This window comes from Ixodes scapularis, unplaced genomic scaffold (genome assembly GCF_016920785.2).
Source record: "Ixodes scapularis isolate PalLabHiFi unplaced genomic scaffold, ASM1692078v2 PGA_scaffold3__209_contigs__length_174095766, whole genome shotgun sequence".
NCBI lineage: Eukaryota > Metazoa > Arthropoda > Arachnida > Ixodida > Ixodidae > Ixodes > Ixodes scapularis.
The window spans coordinates 95,260,578-95,281,704 of record NW_024609868.1 but is presented as its reverse complement, the minus strand read 5'-3'; the positions used below and the strand labels follow the sequence as shown (position 1 = coordinate 95,281,704).

At 44.9% G+C, this 21,127-nt stretch overlaps 1 long non-coding RNA gene and 1 pseudogene across 3 annotated transcripts; one reads left to right on the top strand and one right to left on the bottom strand.

Annotated features, from left to right (window-relative positions):
• Positions 1-1,958: 1,958 nt before the first annotated feature.
• On the bottom strand, positions 1,959-12,969 carry LOC115324440. 3 transcript variants are annotated; one of them, XR_006078115.1, is made up of 3 exons: positions 12,951-12,969; positions 12,300-12,382; positions 1,959-2,121 (listed from the first exon to the last, which is right to left on the bottom strand). It is a non-coding gene; the product is annotated as an uncharacterized LOC115324440 (long non-coding RNA). The 3 variants fall into 3 exon arrangements; XR_005716493.2 differs by lacking the exon at positions 12,951-12,969 and adding an exon at positions 12,700-12,756; XR_005716492.2 differs by lacking the exon at positions 12,951-12,969 and having other exon boundaries at positions 12,300-12,693.
• Positions 12,970-14,126: 1,157 nt separating this feature from the next.
• The window catches only part of LOC120844821, a 146,528-nt pseudogene continuing 139,527 nt past the window's right edge, over positions 14,127-21,127 (top strand).

The window sequence follows — 21,127 nt, the reverse complement described above, 5'->3', positions numbered from 1 at the left end:
GGGCGTACTCTCCCCGTCGCGCCGGAGAGAAGCCCGACTACGCGGTGCACGGCCGCTGTATGGGAGCTTTCTGATTTTCCTAAATACTAAACTCACCAACTCATGCAAGAAACATAAAAAAAAAAAATTGCAATTACACGCACACTTTTTTTTTTATTTTTTTATTTAGCAGCGGGATTGGGACAACAACGGAGGAGCCCCTCTCCCTGCTACTTTCCCGCAGTGCTTGCCTGCTAAGGGAGAAGCTCCCTTGTAATTATGCAGGCACGTAGGGTTTGCAATCGGGTCAGCTGAACACGAAAAAACGGGACACGAAGGAAATGACTGGACAAATGGACCGCTGTTTGTCCAGTTCTTTCATTCGTGTCCAGATGACCCGATTGCCAACAGTATGTACCAACTAAAACCCATAGCACGAAGGGTGTCCGGTTTTATTTTCCTCCCCGACTTAGGTCAGTGTTAATTTTATTGAGGGCGACAAGTGTGTAAAATCAGCGAAATATAATTACCTAATTAAGCAACGAAGTAGGAAACGGTGCAAAACTGCATAACTAAATTTGGAAAATTTTTGATCGCTTTAGCCTTTGCACACTATCAAAGAGGCAGCATTGTGAGAACTTGTATCTTGCCTAGTACTTGCCGATAGAGAAATAAAGGCTGAATTAACACTGGTGGAACGCCATACTTAAAAAAGAAAATGGAAAAGTTGTATCCAATTTTTTTAAAACTTGATCTTGAGTTGGCCATTTCACACCTTTTCTATTTTCATCCTTGTTTTCCTTTTAAGTACCTAATAGCCTAGGCATGTGCTGTGAAGCCAAAGCTATATGTATTTTTATTTTTTTAAACATACATCTGCTAATAAAAGAAGCTGCAGGTACTCTAACCAACTGTGTTTATATAGCCCAACGTTTTGTGGCCTGCTTGTTCACGGGCAATTTATTTGGCTTGGAGTTTGTATTTCTACCCTCCTTGTCGCTGCCATTTAAATCATTCTCCTCGTTTTGTTGCACCCTAAAGCCCGTGGATATAACTGCTTGGGATGGTACCGATCGACCTGTTCTGGTTGTTCTTTGTATGCTGAATAAGCTACAACTATAAAAAGTTGTTTTTTCAGTTCATCTCGAACCTGGAAAAAATTACTCTTGAGTCATGGCATATTCAGCATACAAAGAACCCGAACCTTCCCAAGCAGTTATATTCACGGGCTTCTAAGTGTCACGAAAAGGAGAGATTTAAAGGCAGCGACAAGGAGAAGAGAAAGACAAACTCCCAGCCAAATAAGTCACCGGTGAACAAGTAGGCCGCGAAATGTTGGGCTATTTGAACACAGCTGGTTAGTGTACCTGCAGCTTTTTATTAATACTCACCTAGCCAGGCACAATTTTGCCAAAATGTTTACTTTTCAAACATACATCTGTTGAACATAACTATTGTTATTATACTGGAACATGAAAACCTTAGTCCTCCCAGTCCCATGCGACGAATAACTGAAGAATGTCGCCCTACAACATACTCACTTTGCGCGGGATGTAGCAGCCACTGTGCCAATTCCATGCGCAGAGCAAAAGCCGCCGGGCAAAATCAGATTTTTCACAGCATATTCGTCCCATAAAGTTCAGCCTCTATGGGTCATAATGCATATGCAAGTACAAAAGTTTCCTTGTAAATAAAATAGGCTATCCCCCTTCGACTTAAAACTGACCTCCCAAGTTCTCAGGTACACAAGGGAGTCGGAGGAGGTTCACAAAACAATACATGTAGTTTACAGGCGTGAGCCCTCACAATTTTCCAGGCCAGGGGCAGCTGCCCGACTGTCAAATTTTACTTTCGGAATAGTACATACTTTATGGCATGAAGGATCATAGATGGATGGGATCTTTCAAAGTAAATAATACTCATTACCTACAAAAACAAAATGTCAAAGCTTCAACAGTTTATTTACACAAACACACTGCACCATTCCAACTTTTATTCAAGTGGTGACTAGCAGGCAGGACCAATGGCTTTGGTTCAGAGATGACGATGAACTGGGTGACAGAAACTTTGTGCTACAAGTCACAACTGAAGCAGCTTATTCAGAGTGGTGCCCAGGACGCCAATGGTGGGGTTCAAGCTGGGCTGCAAGAGAAAAGAATTGTCACAGTACAAGCACAGCAACCATCCATTTTAGACCACGTGGAACAGACATACACCACTTCAGTGCACTAAGGAGTGTGTTACTACTTTTAAAAACAAGAACTCTTGGATAATGATCCCCTAAACAAAGCAAATTTACAAGTTAGTTTGAACATTCAACAAGTAATCAAAATTGTTGAGAGTAAAAACATATTCGAATATAGGTCATCCCTAATTTTGAAGTGGAAGGAAAGGAAATTCATACAAATATTTAACTCGTCGCATCATTTGTAACCCAGGTTTAAACTCATGTGTTGATCATGCTGGCAACGTCATCTTATGAACATTAAGAATAGCAACTGCATGCTTTCGTACCGAGCGAAAGCATTAAGTATTGAACAAAATAGCACATTAGTTCACATAAAAATAGTGCTCGAAGCATTTTTGATCATAATCACAAACCACTGTTGTACATTTTTTTGTATTAGAAATGTCACTAAAAACCTGTTCATTTTTGTTATAAATATTCACTGTACTATAAAAAGGTAAACTGGCACTGCAATTGACCCTTTAGCAGTGGTATGTCAGAGTAGTTTATAACATTACTAGTCAGGAAACAGTGCTTTGCACTAATACATTTTGCTTCACATATACTATCTTGCAGATATTAGACACAAAGGCGCACAAGCTGAAGTTGACACAAAAATAACATAAAACTACCTCATGTAAAAAAAACAACAACAACATGGATTATTGACGTCTTTCACGATTGCAGCCAGTGCATTGATAGTAGGGGACAAATAGATGTATTTTTGGACTTCGCCAAGCATTTGATTGATTGTCCTGTCATCTAGCTGTTATGTAAAATTGCAGGTATCATTAAAGGGGCCCTGCAATCATATTTAAGCATCTACCTTTTTTGCGGTTTCCACATCTCTTGGTGTTCGGGCAAGCCAGCGGGCACGGAGAGAATGACTAAATATCAATGCATCATATTTTAACCGGACGACGTGGACACCTTCTCTACCTACAAAGGCGACCCGCGGTGCTGAAAGTGTTGTGTTTGGTCCTCGCCTTAATACAGGTCAGAGCCGCTAAAAGCTTCTTTTTAAAAGCGCAAGCTCATAGTGTTGGCAGCCACTCTTAATTAAGTCACGAGAGCTTGTGCCGCCGAGATGTGCTCCAGAGCAAAGAGCTCGTGCTTGTAGCCTTTTTTGCGGTACATCATAAGGTGAAACAGAGTATAGCGGTGAGCGTAGAAAGGTCTCGAATGTACCCGGCGCCGCTGCGGTCGAGGATCCGACCGGTTCCGAAGGCCTTCGGAGCAGGTTTGGAAGTATGGCAGCGTGAAGTGGCTGCTGTACTGAACTGACCTTTATCCCGTGTTTGCTGTCGTTCGTGGCCAATGAAGTGTCATACCAAATTAGTGTTTAAACTCGCAGCAAATGCAATGCGAGCCGCCCTGGCTGCCCGCTTCATACAACCTATCCAGAACATGCTTTAGTGGTGTCCTCTCGAGCCGTTGACGCGGAGTGCAGCAGCGGTGAGCGCTCGCTGAGCTCGCTACCCCTCCTCTAGTTCACGGCCACTCAAGCGACGAAAGACGTCATGAAGGAGGTGTTTTTTTGCTTGTTCTTGTAATTTGAATTTGCCTATAACTTTTATAATAAAGCGAGATTCAAATAAAAGAAAAGTTTCATTAAGTTACTACGTTCAGTGCGCTCAGGTTCGGTGCGAATTTAAAACTTTCAGCATTTCCACTCTGATGAAGAAGGAAAGTCAGCGGCCGCCCATTACAAAATGCTGTATGAGGGGGAGGGGAGACCCCAGCAAAATGGAAGATTTCAGGGAGGGGGGGGCCCAGGCCCCATGGGCCCCCTTCCCCCTGGCTACGTGCCTGGTGTATTACTACTGGGTGGTGCACGTTACCCAAAGCTAGCGGTTGTACTGCACTCGCTAAATTGCTCATCTACAGCTGGGAGACTCGTCGCCCTTTGAGGCATACCAAGTTCTAGGCTGTATAAACATACACACAACCGAATTTCGGATCTTGATGATGCAAGTCCGTTCCCGGCTGAGCTGAGCCATCCTCATTCAACGCTTGTTGTTATTGCTGTCGTTTCTTCCTACTAAAGGCTATGGTTAGGGTTCCGCATTTTCTGTGTTTTTTTCTTCTCGAAATCGGGGGTATTTTATTTCGGGGTTTAATGTTTTGCTGCAGATTCCGTGGTTTTTGTTTAAATTGGTTATGACTACACCAATTCACACAAAAAACAGTGAATCTGTAAAAGAAATGGAACCCCCCCCCCCTCCCCCCCAAAATTCCCCCAATTTCTAGAAAAAACAACAACAACAACAACAACAACAACACCGAAAACGCAGAACCCTAGTTATGGAGTATCATTTCACATGCACGGAAATTCAGCAAAGCGATTATTATTAAGTCGGATGCTTCCATAATCTTAGTGTTGTGGTTTGTATACGACAGCTGGTCCCATATATTTTTGGTATCTCACACAAACCATAGGTTTCATAAAACATTGAATGTTAATTGGGGCTGTGGTTTGATTAAAAATTAATCCTACTGATCGCTACCGTTTAATACACAAATCAATTGATAAATTGGTTAGTCGATTTTTCACCGGTCATTATGCATGTAAGACAATAAAACTACACCTTTTTTAGTATTTTTAGTATGTCAGAAATGGCATATTGCATTCCCATTTTAAACTTCACGTTGTGACGCCTACAGAAATATAAACATGGGAAGCCTTTTAATGTGCAGTAATTTTTAAGTTATTATTTAAACAGTATAATCACCCTCTATGACAATCACATGCATGCTGAAGTGGTTTACCGTGCAAGCCTGTGTCATAAAAGAAATAAAATGGCAGAAATATAGACCATTCCATTTAGTGCTCTCTGGGCGGCACCATTTCGTTCGACAGCGGTGCCCTCTCCATACATCTGGAAAATTCAGCGGGTTTGGTGGGGTAAAACGAGAGAGGGCACGCGCCCGACTCCACTAGCAGACGACAAACCAGGAGGTTGTTATTCTCCATCTTTGGGCTGTACCGGCGGGCTGTACGGAACATCGAACTCTCGCTCGTGGCTGCTGTTGTGGAGTGGTCCACGTTCTTAGAATAGTTATGGCTGCTCCAAAATCAGCCTATAGCTCTCTGTTGTTCTATTTCAATAAGTGATCAACTAGCATGTCTTTTTTTCCGTTACTTAAATAGCAGTTGAGTCAGCCGGCAGTACTACCCTCAGCTACTGCGTTTATTGCGGCACGAGAGCATGTTTCTATTTATTATTTCGGACCTCACTCATGATCGCTAAAGGCCTACACCAGTATGAACTTTGAATAGTAAAAAAGGTACAGCCACCGGATTCACTTTTCGCCGTAGAGACCGGCAAATCTGACACAGTTTTCACTATTTCTTTTTATTTGCACACAGGTAACGCAGTTGGACCCTGTTAGTCTTTTTATCTAGCATAGTATTACACGAGATCTGGCATACCAAAATCTGCGCATCTGCGCTTGAAATTCCCAAAATGACGCGATTTTAAACAGAGTTTGTACGCCAGCCGGATGCTAGGACTCGGCGCAGCAAATGACAGAGGGTGAGGGCATTTTTTTCTCTCTATTACCCTCTTTGCTATGACCCTAATGGAACGGTCTATAGAGTAGGCATTTTTCACTTTTTCATGACTTCCTTTAGCACAAGCTTCCAATTAAACGGCAAAACAAAATATCACAATTAAGGCATCACTCGAATAATCTGAAGGTTAATCAATGTACTGCCCAGTCCCAATATGTGTTAGGTGAGGGCAGAGGGTGATCGCAAAGTCTCGTGAGTCCCTAGCCCTCATCAGTAAAAGACTAGCGCTGCGGCCGATGCTGGCGACGTCGTGGTGCGGGCCATTTGATGAAGTTGCAGTGTCTACTATGTTTAAATAGAAGATTATTTAGTCAGAAATTTATAATATTGGCTTTTTGACATCCACAACCCTCACCGAGAAAATTGAAGCGGGTGAACCCACACTACCGAGAAAAGCATCTAATAGCACGCACGCTACTGCCTTGCTTGGTTACACCCGTTTGTTCCTATCGCGGCAGATATATTAGAATAGTTTGTTTCACTTGCTTCAGTTGTCCTGCCAACGATCAGTTTCCGGATTGTTAACTAGAAGACTCTCTCTCCTTATTGAAACATAGTAAAATTGTTCCGACTCTGAAAAGCTTACCCACACCGTGGCACAGAAAAGGACAACAGGCTTCAGCAGAACTCAATAGCACGGTAATTTCTGATACAGTACTAGCTTCTCTTCATCTTAAATATTTATATTAATGAAAAAGCTCAAAATTTCAAAAACAAAAATGCATAGAACCTGCCATTTCACAGTCCACAGTACCCATATTATGTTATCCGGGTCACAATTAATTATTTTGTTAAATTCCCACGCTCATGAACCGATAGAACTATTTTAAAAGAAAGAAATTTTTAACATAAATAGTGCAGTTTACCCAAAGACAGGCATCCGTCGTAGTGAGCCATGCTTCCCAACGTCTGCCTAGGGCGGACGACTCATCCACACACATGGTTATTTATACTTAAGCCGCACGCTGGTAAGACAATTCACTCTTTACTGACGCACCGAACGGTACCGCACCACTTTCCGCTAAAACTGTTTTCCCACCGATACTGTGCAACAAAATATATGCAAGAATTTACACCGTTTCACACGTGAACGTGGAGAGCCTATGGAACAGCAATGCTTCCATCCCCGCTTTGATAATGATGATAGCACGACAGCAGCGCCACCTCTAAGTCGATCCCGAGGCCAATAGCTTACTACTGCATGTGAGCAGGCTCACAGGAGATCCTTGCTGCACAGGCTTCGAGCTGGATGTGCGTATACTTCCAAACGCCTTCACGTGTACGATCGCAAGTCAGACCCATACTGTCCATCTTGCAGTGACCCTGAAGACACAGCGCACGCTCTTCTATGCCCAAGCCACGACCAGCATCGGAAGCTTCTGATTCAGCGGTATGCGACGGCCGGCCTCTCCCACTCCAATCTTGAAGACCTTCTAAATCCAAACGGGACTCAAGGAGTAGCTGAGAAGGCCTTTCGTGCTCTCCTGGCTTATCTGCGCGAAAGTGGACTTGCAAGCCGGCTCTAGCGTATTTACGCACTAATCAATTGTGCCAGATCTGCTTTCTCCACAAAGTATGGATGCCCGTTTAAATGGGGCTATTCAGAGTCACGCTACTCGTCTGTCAGCTAACGATTCAACGCCCCGTTCAAACGCCTCAATCATTCTTTCTTTTCTTTTTCTCTCCCTCTTTCCTCTCTATTCCTCCCATTCCCCAAAAGCTAGGTAGCGACTTGCCCCTGTACGGAGGCCCACATTTCTCCTAGCTTCCCCCCCCCCCCCCCCCTTCCCGACACCCCACAATAAACAAACAAACAAGCTCACGGGAGAAAGCTAGATGATTAAATGCACTTTAACGGAAAAATAAAACATTAAACATCTTTGCACGTTGCCGGTTTCCTAAAGACCATACTTTGCATGCTGCGAGGGAGCATGCTGTTCGGCGGGGGGATGGTTGGTTGCACAAGAATACTGACGTCCCTTGTTCGGCGCACTTCGAAGATGACTGCTTTGACACAGGCGGTCAAGCGGGAAGACTTCGACCGGGTAGCATTCCAACTATGTTTGTTTCCTCTCGTTTCCGTAAAGCCGACCCGCATGTAAACGATTTAGCGTGCGACGAGACGAGTGACGGAGAGTTTTCACGGTTGCCCGTTGCATCGCTCGGTTTTCGGGATTTCTAGAAAACGTCGCTCACCGTCTTGGTCGCTTCGCCGTCGCTTCCATGCGGTTTGCCTCGTCGTGCGACTGACCGAGCGACAGCGAAGCGGGTCACTGTTGCTCGCCAAAGAGCTTACATGTGGTTTATACTCAATTAATTTACAAGCACACAACGTTGAACCATTGGTGCCTCGATTTTAAGTATAAACTGCATGCAAGCGATTTGGCAAGCAATGAGACAAGCGACGGTGACCCGCTTCGCTGTCGCTGGGTCAGTCGTGTGACGAGACGAACCGCATGGAAACGACGAAGCAAGCGACCAGGACGGTGAGCGACATTTTCTAGAAACCCAAAAACCAAGGAACACGACGAGCGACAGTAAGAAATCTCCGTCGCTCGCCGCTGACTCTCGTCGTTGTCGCCACCGCTCGTCTCGTCGCAAGCTAAATCGCTTACATGCTGGTCATCTTTACAGAAACAAGCGTGCACATGCAGCGGAAAGCACGACTGGATAGCCTTACTGCGTCAGTTGAAATTTGCATATGTCGCAATGGTGTAGACTGCCCTTTATTAGCGAGAAAAACGCCAGAACGGGATGAACTTATATGGTCTCTGAAATCATAATCTTTTATCGTCGATCCATTCGCTGTCCGATTCCATTTCATAAATACGAAAATACAAGAGCTGTGTTGAAATATAGATATCAAATGATTAAACAAAAGCCCGAAATATTAAAAAGACACAATTTTAACGTCGGAAAGACACACAATTTCAGCGCGGAATGTGAAAGAACACGAAAGCAAAGCTCCGGTAGTGGCCTGTGCAGCACACAACGCGGGGGAACGGCGAGAAGCTGAAGGTCGGCTATGGTGGCAGGGTCACGTGACATCAAGATGCCGGCGCCCATGAAATGTTGCCTGAAAGGGTCTATAGCTATGCTTTTCTTGTCTAATAAAGCATCATTGTAACAATCGTGCAACTTTCTGAAGTGCTTTTCTAAAGTGCCATTAATGTTATTAACCCACGACTAATTAGCCACACATACTGTGAACAACTTTATTTTTGCGGCCTCAATATTTCGCAAATTTGGAGAATATTTCATGCGCAGAAAATTTTGCGAGGAGTGGTGAGCTATATATTCTTTACCATATATTGGTGGGATGCGTTTTTTGCAGAAATTTTTAAGTCAAGAAATTTGCGAACAATTAAGTTGTTTACAGTAGTCGGGTACGCTTATTTGCCTCCCAAGCCTTTTTAGGGCCTGACAAGTCAATCCCCTTCACCGTGCTATGGTGTACTAGAATCTAGTACATTATAACCGTGCGAATTCACGCCGCTCTTCCATCAAGATTCAATTTCTCGGAAGAAAACCGAAAAAAAACTCGTCCCCTCCCCCGGCTGGTGCCGATGCCGTCATCTGAACGCAACACAGCGCTTTGGCATTGCCACTGGGAATCGCACAGTGCCCTTGCTTCAAGCAAAATGGCAGCCTTGTTCCCACCTAGCCTAGCAACACATGCATTTTGTACTCTCGAATCGGAAAACAGGAAAAGGGTCCATTCTCTACAGTGCTTACTGGTAGCACCCACATTTGCAAAATCGTCCGCTGACAGTGAGAGTACTTCCCCTATTTCAACAACTATAGCATCAATGTGTATTTTTGCAACAGGTCTACATTCTGTTTCACATCATGTCCCACCGCAGCGGATGCTCCAAGCCGCCTCAGCCAACCCAGCTCTGCGAACGTAGCACTTGATATGCTCTACGCATGTCACCCTCTTCAAGGTCAAGTAAAGGCCTGGTCACACATACAGCGGAGTGTTAAGTTAGCGTTACGTGAGTGCTCCAAAGAGCGCTCATGTGGTGCTTCCTTGCACGTGACTTAGTTCTAATATAGCGCGCAATCAGCACTTTAGTAGCGCTCCTTGTACGACCGTTATTGCTGCAGATTAACATGTGTACTGATGTTAGGTTCCCGTGGTTGGGTGTGCAACAGTACCATGACGGACATGTTGGATGCTGAAATAGAAAGGCGACAAATGCCCTTACATACGCAATTAGTGCATATGTGTGTGGACGACTTAACGCCCAGAAGAGCCTTCTGAGTTAAAATCATCTGGTGGGCTAGTTGGCTAAACATAATGAGAAAATTAGCGCAAATACAAGGAAGGAAGAACGTTAGGACAGGAAAGAGCGCTACTTACAACTGGCTTTAATTATAAGGTGAAAAAAGAAAAAGAAAACAAACCCGGAGAGGGGAACAAAGTACTGACAAAAAAGAAGTGATACAGAGAGCGAAAATAATTAAGGTGAAAATACAAATTAAATAATAAAATAAAATAAAATAAAATAAAGGCAGATCTGCAGAATCGCATCGGCAAATGCGCAGGCAGCAGCACTAGCAGCACACACACGAGACACCGGCAAATCCTTTGCGAGCATGAAGAGGCGAACTGCTGCCGGTGACCATCCCGCAGTTCTATTGGTCACACATGAGTCACTTGCAGTAGCCGCACACACACACACACGGGACACCGGCAAATTCTTCCAGCATGAAGTGGCGACACTGTTGCCGGTAACCAAGCAGCAGGACGCAAATATCAGGGGCACGTGTCGAGGTATCTCAGCTCTTTCTCTGAAAGGAAGACTGACGGGGCACTAACACATTTGCTTTCTTCTTTCTTGATCTTGTACGCTTCATAGATTTCTCTAGCTCTTTTGTCATTGAGATGTTTTAACACCTTCGTCTGATTAAACAAAGGGGTACAATGACAGTCACAAACATGCACCGCAAGATGTCCAGATGGAGAGGCTTTCAGTGAGAGGTCATGCTCTCTCAATCTAACATTAATGCAGCGACCCGACTGCCCCACATAGACCTTTCCACAGGAAAAAGGTACTTCATAAACGACATGACTCTTACAGTCCACGTACTTATGTTGGTGTCTTGTTTGGCATTGAACATTTTCTTCTTTTGTGTTGTTTATTCTTGGGCAAAGTTTTTTGAGCTTGTCCGGTGCTGAAAGTGCTACCTGTACATCATACTTGGAGGCTACTCTCTTGAGATTGTGTGCCAAGCAATGGATATAGGGAACAATAGCAGGACGCCGTGTCTTTTCTGATTTTCGTTGTCTTTTCTGTGACGTGAGCAGACGTTCTGCAACATCAAATAAGATTGAGTCAGGAAAACCTGAACACCTCAGTCGGTGAACTTGAGCGTCAAAGCCTTCTGAGTGCACGAAATCTTTCGCCACCGAGATATCGACGGGTATCCGGTGAACCTTGTTCCCAGGCCGAGGGACCGGGACACAGAGCTCTTTAGAAGGTGATTATTTTTTAACTGTGTGTCTCTAAAACCAGGATCACGCATGTTGAATAAAAAGTGATAAGGTCGTACCCAATCAATTAGTTGCTCAGAGTCCATGACTCTGAATTGTTTGCCCGACCCTTTGCTTGGAGAGCGGCTCTTTTACTTCCTCTTCTTTCAATGCCAAAGGAAAAATAACAACGGAATCGCCGTGCATGCGTTGCTTCGCAGCAGCAAGCACGGCACAAGGAGCGCACTTGCACTGCGCTGCTAAAGCAACAACCGAGCGCTGCTTCCAGCGCTCATGAAGCGCTAACTGAGCGCTCCGCTGTATGTGTGGATCAGCCTTAACACTCACAGGGCCTTGGATTGGCTCCGATGGCTCGTAGCTGGAGTAAAGCCCCTCTATCCTGGGAAAAGCGGCACCATTCATTGTTGTGCAAATGCTCGAGACTTGTGCCGCGCACCACCTTCTGGGAAGAACATGGTGGCTGAAATTTAGCTCAGTGCTGCGCTGTGCTGCCATGATCTTCCCAAGGGCTACACGTAGCACGTACCTCGTGCATCGGCGCACCTTGCGCTACTTTTGAAACATAAAGGGGCTTTAAGGTGGTGCAGTTGGCAATGGTTGCCCCGTGGCCGCTGTTGCAAGAGCAAACTGTGGTTCGAGCACAAAGTTGTGAAGGTAGGCTTGTTAGTCATTAGATTAAGGGCTTGGGGAAACTGATCTATGTGACTTCGCCCATTACCTGGCCCACCCTTCTGTTGGGGCTTTCGTAGGGATGGCACAAAGAGTATGTTAAGCAAAATAGCTGTCAACATAAGAAAGCTATAACAACAATGTCAGCATGCAGAGCATGTTATGGTCTTAACTGGACAAGAGGCTAAACCTATGAGCATACCACTGCAAATATTTTATGTTGATCTATATAGCACACAAATTGCCTCTGCTTGCCAAACGTTTACCCCTGCATCCTTATTTTCAGAACGAGGCTGGTGTGCTGCAGTAATCAAATGACAGATGAAGAAAGAAACTTCAACATATCGACTGACCTCACTGAAGTGAGCGCCGCTATCCTTCAGCATCCCGCTCCACTCCCGGCTGTTCGATGAAACCATGGCCTGCCTTGTGGCTCCTGCAGAAAGTGTTGGTCTCCCGGTCATCCTTGTTCTTTCCCGCAGAACCTCGGCACGTCCACCGCGGGCTGCTTTGCCTCGGGAGGATGACCGTCAATCCAGCAGTCATGACGGACAGACGCTTAATCGCCGCAAAAAGAACGAATCGACTGAATCTCGACAGCCACGTCTGGTTTCAATAGGAAAAGGCCGAAGGTCTTTCCACAAGAAACCCCAGTTGCCCCAGTCACGGAACCCCCAGATATCAAAGCACGTGGTACACCGAGTTTTTGGCTAAATACACAGGCAATCGGAATCTCGCGAAAGAAATACTTACGTAAAAAAATCAACAAGACACCAAGAAGGGAAAATCAACGCTCAGAAACGGGGATTCTCCCGCTTCTCATCAAATGTAACACGTGACGTGACATTGCATATAATGATTATCTCAGAATGCATTTAATGTATCTAATATAATTTAATTTCTACTAATTTAAAATTTATATAAATAAACTTAACAAAATAATTCACTCAATTTATATAGACACGTGACTTTTTCTTAATGGCCAATCAGAATTCTGGGTCTACCTAACGCTGGGCGTTGCGTAGACCGGGTCGACGCAGACACTGCCTTTCTTTTATTCTTTTTGCAAGAAATTGTGATCTCACAATTTTTTTAATAATATAACATTGGTCAAAAGCAATAAATATACCTCTTGAATCATCCGCTAGATTTGGAGTCAATGTTGCAGCGCATCCTTTGCACAGAATTTTCATGGCAGCAATATTGATCTTGTGGCTTTCTGTCACCAGCCAACGATCTCGAAACCCATTTCGTCCGTCTTCTTGATGAGATGCTCGATGGTTACTGCAAATTGAATTCCGGTGCAGCCCTTTCTGAAAAAAAAATATCCAACAGGTATCTTGAACCGTTTTACCGAGCCACAAAGCAAGAAACAAAGCAAGGAATTCGCAAGGTTACTGTTGGTGCACTAGGCACCGGGTGCTTTAAATCCGTACTCATATCGACGTCGAAAATAAACGCGTCTTTCTGCTTATGATATTCTAGCTTTCGCTTGATGTGAATTTTGTCCACTATCAGGCTGCACACTTATAACTGAGCAGAAGTCCTGCTCTCAAGTTCCGTTTTTAGCCTACAGCAAACCAGAGGGCTGAAACCGATTTCGCCAACTGGGGTTCCAATGAACTTCTGTAGAGTGTTCCTGCATGAAATATCCAGAAGCTGTTCACTTCGGATGTACTCGTATGCCTTGGTGGAGAGGTTCCGGAAAATGACACAGTACCTCAGTTTGTTCTGTCCATGTTGGTCTTTTTTATTGTAGTTTGATACCTGGTCAAGAATGAACGATGCTTTGAGATTGTTCTGTTCAGCAGCGGCAACTACATTCATGAAAGCTTTCACGCAATGGTATTCTTTTAGGCTGCGAACCTATATTCTTTATGTCTACACACTGTTTCTCTCAGTCTCGAAATTTGTAGCTGAGGGGCTCGCTCTCTTGCTTTTCGTTTTCTACGGTCCACTGCACCTCTACAGCTTGTCCTGGCCCTCTATTTTTATGTTGTAAATTTTCGTTTCGCAAGCACTCGTTTTGACAGCGCTAGTGTTATCGCACTGCTGTCGTTGGAAGCCGGTAAAATTGTCTTCAAGGCAGATTTTTTATCAAAACTATGGGACTCACGCAACGCCTTCAGTTCACTGGATGTGCTGGATGTACAGATGTTGGAGTCAAGCCAACAGAGGTCATGGTTGAGGTTAAGAAAATAAGACTCGTGGCACTTGGCCTCGTGGCCGTTGGGCTCATAATAGTTAGAACCTTGGTTGGAGTGAGACTGACAAGCAATTGGTGGTTGCATGTGAAGCATACGAGTAAAGCCGTCGGCGGAAACCGCGGTGCTTTTGCCTGGCGTAACATCAGGTGAGCCAGTTTTATCCAGTTTCTATTTTTTATTCACAGATCCACCTTCAAGGTCGAGCTGAAGTTTGCGCTTGGGCTACATTGTTCAAGGTGTACCTTGTGCTGCGCTGGATTTATGTACGAGGGGCAGTTTGCAAAAAGGCTGGGTTCCGCTTCTGTTTTAAGTAAACGTTGTTTTCTATTCTTTTCTTTTTTTGAGTCTGTGCCGAACAAAAAAGTGCTTTCTGCAAACGACCGAGCAACTGGATGTGGGAATTGACTCAGAGTTCTCGCAAAAGATCAGCTCCATCGACTGCTGTTACACGTCGAGGTTGGCGAGAATCTCGTTGAATGACAGGCCGTGTTCTTTGTTTCTTAATTGCGATGTGCACGACGGCCCATAACAACAAAGCATGATAGATCCGTTGAAGAGTCTAAGGCAGGCCGGGGTAAAAGCCCAAAGATGGCGCTCGAACGGAACCGCGCGCCCACACAGTACATGGCTTGGCTTGGGTTGGCCGGTCGCTTTTTATTTTCCACTACACCGCGTAGCGTCCCGAGCGGCAATGAGCAGCTAATAGGGTCAGCGCAATCGGAAAGGGAGTGATTGGGTCAGAAAGGCCCCCACGAAAGGTATCTTATATAAAGGGGGCGTTGGTTAGGGCCAGCCGAAGTTTGCGAGACGCTCATTCTGCTATCTGAAGCTGTCGTTTTTGCCGTGTGTCGTGCTGTATTTTCGTGTTTCTATGTTGGTGCGCGTAGTTTACGTTCGTGTGCTGGACTCCTCGAGTGTGTGCCGCTCGTAACCCGATCCGCCGCTCGACGGCGATCGTTCGGCCAGGTTAGTGGCATGGGTTTTGCCGCCAAGAATCTTCGCTGCTTCGCTCCTATTTGACACTGGGAACGTCTTCTTCACGGTCTGTGTGCGCTCGATGGTTGAATGATTCTGAGTGAGCTGTCTTCGGTCGTGAAAGTGCACTGTCAAGACCAAAGACAGCTGACGTGGTGATACTTTATATAAGAGTTTATATAAGATATCTGACGTGGTGACACACGACGACCAGTTTGCGTCTTCAAATGGTCAGTATAAAGGACTCATAGGCAGCCAAAGGAGTTAACAATTAGAGTGATTAAAGTAAGCGTGTCACGACTAAAGAAGCTATTGTAAGAGTGCAGGCGAGCTGGTGAATATTAACCATTTTGAATTAACCTGAGACTCGGGAAGAGAGAAACATCAAAACGTAGAAAAGAAAGAAAATAGAAAGGATGACGTCTCAAAAACGTCCTCCTGTGTATTTTCTGTGTCTTGTACATTTTAGTGTAAACTATATATGCCCAATTTCTGCTTTTTTTTATTTTTTTTTTATTTTTAGTGAACTGTGATTAGCGCCACCTGCACTACTCATCACCAGTTTTAATATTTGTTGTTCATGCCTGTTGGTGGTAACTTGTATAACCACAAGCCGGCACAAAGCGCTGGCTGACCTCGCTGTCTTCTTTTCAATAAATGCTAATTTCTCTCACACACCTTTCTTTTTTATCGGAAATCACGTTTTTCGATGCGTTTCCAGTGTTCCGGTTACTGGCTTCTTGACCCAGTAACCGTTACTAGCTTGACTGTTACTACCCATAGTTACTACGTACCTAGAAACATATGTGACAAGCGGTTACTAGCAATTACGTAGTAAACACTACTGGCACTTCATCTAAAAGTTTAGTTTTGACAATGTAGACAAAATACTTCCTATTCGCGTGTATAGTATTTTCGTGCTCATTTACTTTCTGTGAGCAAAGGTCGATAAAATAATCTTTAATACCGAAACCTTCGTGATATTGTAACATTATTCTTGCGGCGGAAAGTTTCTTTGAACAAGTCAATGCGTGTTCACGCGCTCATCACAGCGTCAACTGCGCGCTATAATCGACGCTCTAACATCACGCTATTCAAGTGCTCTAACAGTGCTCCGATGCACGTAAGACCACATGTAAAAGCAAGTTCACACAGCATCGTTTTCTTACGTTTTTTTTCGTCACGTGTAATTCACCGAAACCTCCGTGTCTCGAGTGTCGAGAGCCATTCTATCTCTTTGAACTAGTAGCCAAGGTTCATGTGAGGCACATATGTCCCGGTGACCTGTATACCGTAAGCAGACATGAGCTTTCTTAACGTAATGTAACGTAGAAAAACGGGGCCATGTGAACCAGCCTTGATGCAGAAATTCATTCTTACTGAAGCTCACTCTGACGTAACGATTCCCTATGTGAATTCGAAGCAGTGTTGGACAAAATACTCGATAAAAGTATTTAAGTTAAGTTACGAAGTATCTGCTTTGTAAAGTATTTAAAATACTACTCAAGTTACGTTCACTGTATAGTATCTTGAGTAGAGTACAAATACTTAGAAATGTAATTCAATTACTTTTGAAGGTACTTCGGCATTGCGTAATCTGTATCGACGTTAGTAACAACGACAAATCTACAGCTGCGCAAATCTGGTTTACCACAATGGTTTATTAGCACGCAACAGCATAAATAAAAAAAAAAGTATAGTAGAGCGATTTTATGCAGTCCAAATATCAGGAGCAGGATATTGTCACAAATGACAAATGATGAGGCGGCGAATAACTCAAGAGCCTAAACGTTTAATGGGGCGAACTTGTGCCCAAAACAATAGAGAAAGGCTAGCGTCGCAGGCGTTGATATCGGCGAAACAGCAGGATCGAGCGCTGGGGCGAGATTGACTACGGATCACCACGCGGAGCACCTTTTGCACCCGCGTGGGTTTCTGGAACATTCGGCGTAGAACGTTCGGCGCGTAGAACATTCGTAACTCGATCAAACGACAAGGTTCTTGAACATACGAGAATGTCAAGTTGAAAGAATAAATAAAAGAGGAGTCTGCTCCTCTTTTATTTATTTAACAGTTCGACCACGCGCTTTTTTTTATTTTTTTTTTTATTTGGCCACAGACCGTTTCCGCAGCCGGCTAAGCACCCGGATAGCGCTCCGTAATCCGCCACAAGACCTTGAATTATGCAGGCAACGCTGGCGGCGGGCATGCGCAGCTGCGGCGTTTTCTTCCCGGATACCGTAGCGGAGGAGAAAAACGGTGCGCTAAAATTGCCTAATATCCCTGATACATTTTGCGAAACATTTCTGGAACAACAAGAAAGAGGTCGCTTTGGCTATTGGGGAGGAGATCAGACCGTGGCGCCCCAAGCGCTTAACTTGAGAACTACACGGATGAGGAGAACGAATACAATAACTCAGCACTCGGTTGACATAATCGAACGCGGCGTCAGCGTTCGGCTGGAGTTCGTATCCTCCGCTGAGCGGGAGGAGGGACTCCTTTGTTACCACTCCAGCCTGCATGGACAGTGCAGCCTGCACGGTGCCCAGCTCAGCACAAAAGCCCTCAAGCTCGCTTCCTCTTACTACTGCTTTCGGAAGAGATCCGGCACTTCGTTTATTATTAGCATTTTTACATTACACTGCTGTGCCCCGCCCTCTAATAAAGGGGATAACATGAACATTCCCACAAGGCCTGTGGGAATGTGCACAGGCCTTGTGTTGGGTAAACACCGAGGTGTGGGTGCAACAAACGGGTCAGAGCGCCTCGCCAATAGTGACGTTGATGAATATCACTTCCTGCGGCGCACCTTAGACACATTGTTTAACTACAACCCACATTCGCTATATGGGGAGTTCACTATAAACGAACTTGGGATACGGATACGAGTGAATGGATAACAAAGAGAGCCCACATAATAGCCACGGCAGCGGTCGCACCTTCTTTAGGTAGGTTGCGTTCAGAAAGGCACTCAAACTTTGGGGATGCTTTGTTAGAATTTTGAGAGGTCATCCAGCTCATTGTTCGTTCCCTGTCCTGTTCTTTGCTTATCAATGTTCACTTACAGACACTGTCCGCGAGAGCAATAAGTGACGGACTGACGACAAAAAGAAATAAACGAAAGAAAACCACGACACTCCGCCGTAGCAGAGTCAAATATAAAAAAGAAAAACATTTGTTTGTATGTGTGTCCACTTTATTTTTTTAATTTAATTTGTTATTTTCTTGACGTTTAAGTCTGCACTGTTTGTCGTAGGTCGTTTCCCGGTCTGCGTTGCGCCTCAGTTTGGCTATCTTTACTTCCGTAAAACCACCCTTTTGTTTGAGGATTTTTGGGGGAAACTCTAGGAAACGAAAGGCGCCGTCGGGAAGGCGAGTGGAAAACCTTGGTTGTACGAACTTTGGGCTGAAATATGAGTCACTATCGGCAAAAAAGTGATGTCTTCACGAGCTCAATCTAACTCACCTTAGCTGATTGGAGCTAGCAACAGGATTTGCTTGCTCGAAATAATGTTCACGTTTGCTCGTGCCACTTCATACAGAAAAACTCGGAAAATGGCGGAACGTCAAAAATGTATTTCAGATAATGAGTGCAAGATACTCATAAATGCAATTAAGATAGAGTATTAAATACTCTCGATCAAGAGTATTTGCAACATATCAAGATATTTAAAAAGGTATTTTAAATACAGTATCTCGGGGAGTAGAGTAATAGAGATAGGCACAAGTCTGATTCGGAGTGGTTTTGGAGCGCTTTGTTATACTCCGTTCACACTTAAGGCCGGTTCACACATACAGCGAAGCGCTAAGTTAGCCCTACGTGAGCGCTCGAAGGAGCGCTCATGTGGCGCTTCCTAGCGCGTGATGTAGCGCTCGGTTAGCGCTTCAGTAGCGCTCTGTTAGCGTTTCAGAAGCGCTTTGTTAGCGCTCTGTTAGCGCTACAGAAGCGCTTTGTTAGCGCTCTCATGCTCCTTGTGCCGTGCTTACTGCTGCTGAACAGCGCGTGCACGGCGATTCCTTTGTTGTTGTTTTTCCTTTGGCATTGAAAGAAGAGGAAGTAGAACAGCCGCTTTCCAAGCAAAGGGTCGGGCAGGCGACCCAGAGTCATGGACTTTGAGCGACTAATTGATTGGGTACGACCTTATCGCTTTCTATTCGATATGCGTGACCCTCGTTTCAATGACACGCAGTTAAAAACCGCCTTCGAAAGAGCTCTGTGTCTCGGTCCCTCAACCTAGGAACAAGGTTCACCAGGTACCCGTCGGTATCTCGGTGGTGAAAGATTTCGCGCACCCAGAAGGCGCTTCTGGGCGTTAAGCTGTCCACACACATAAGCACTAATTGCGTATGTAAGAGCATTTGTCGCATTTCTATTTCAGCATCCCACATGTCTGCCATGGTGCTGCTGATGCACACCCAACCACAGGAACCGGAACCGCAGTGCACGCGCTAATCCTCAGCACCGCGGTACAAGAAGCGCTACTGAAGCGCTAACACGGCGCTACTGAAGCGCTAACAAGGCGCTACTGGAGCGCTAGCAAGGCGCTACAGAAGCGCTGATCCCGCGCTGTGTTAGAACTAAGTCACGCGCCAAGAAGCGCCAAGGAGCGCTCACGTAGCGCTAACTTAGCGCTCCGCTGGATGCGTGAACAGGCCTTTAAGCTGAGACAAGAATTAAGCTCCGCCTTTAGCGAGAGCTCTGTGGCTTCCGCATTGCTTTGTTTGCGCGTGCCTACGCGTTCACACGTTTCTTAACACGGCCAGAAAGCTCGCGCTGAAGGCGGAGCTTCTAGTCTCAGCTTAAGGGTCAACGGAGTATACACCTTTACAAGAAACACTGGACCCAAGGGGCAACAAACCGTTTTTAAGCCCAGTCACTGAGTTTGAGGCTAGACTCTCACCGGCGTCCCTCCTAACCCTAACCGAGTGGACTACGATTTCAATAGGTGCAGCCTGCGTACGCGTAGTTTCAAACGCTGCTGGCGGCTAAATTCTCGTCTTTTCCCGCTATATTTTGTGTTTCATGGTACATGTATTTTCTCGAGGGCATTGAGTGAGTATTGTAATACATCTAAAAAAACAAAAAACACAAAGCAAAAAAAAAAAAAAAAGAAACTGCACTATGTTTGTTGGGTACCCGCGCGAAAGAACGAATGCGACTGGAATATATACTTCTAGTTATTTGTTTTTTTCTCACGATAAGCTCTGACGGCGCCTCGAGATTCGCCACATATGAAACGACAAAGCGCTTTGCTGTCAAAAATAAAATAAATTGCAACAGAAGAGGGCCGAAAGCCATGCATTTTTCACAGTCACAAATAACGTGTTTACCGATGGACAGGACACGGACATAAAATTGAGGAAGTGTTAACATTCGAAATATATATCGCACGTCCCACACGATGCAGCGTTATCCGAAAAGAATTTATTCGAGAAAGATCTCAAATAACACAATCACAGTCGACGACAGTCACATCTTGATCGAATGAAATCCGAGATGACTTCATTTTGGGGCAAGTTTTGGGGAGAGCTTCCTTAATTAAAAGGAACGAACGCAACTGACCTCTTTTCCACCCCTACCCAGACAACTATTTTTGGAGAGGACTGAGGATTCTACGCGGGTAATCTGTAAGAGGGGGGATAACAGTGTTCGCAAAATCGCGTCGAGAGTCTTTTGACGTCCTTCACCTCCTTCGTTTCCCGTGAATGTAAAGCAAATAAACTTGAATTGCAGGAACGTACCAGCCTTATTTCTCACAATGGAAGGCTACACAAAAAGGGTACGCAGCACGCATAAAAAATCAAGTGGAAACTTTCAAGGGGTCGAGAAAACGTGAAGTGCTGAACAGCAAAAACGTAGGTAGAGAACCGCGCTGAGCGGGTCTTCACAGTCCAAGAGAGTGGCACAAAATTTCTGGCTGATAGAGTCGCACCAGCCGCATCAGCATCAGTAACATGGCGGCGGCCTAGGAGCGATTTTTGGAAAGGTGTATGGTAAC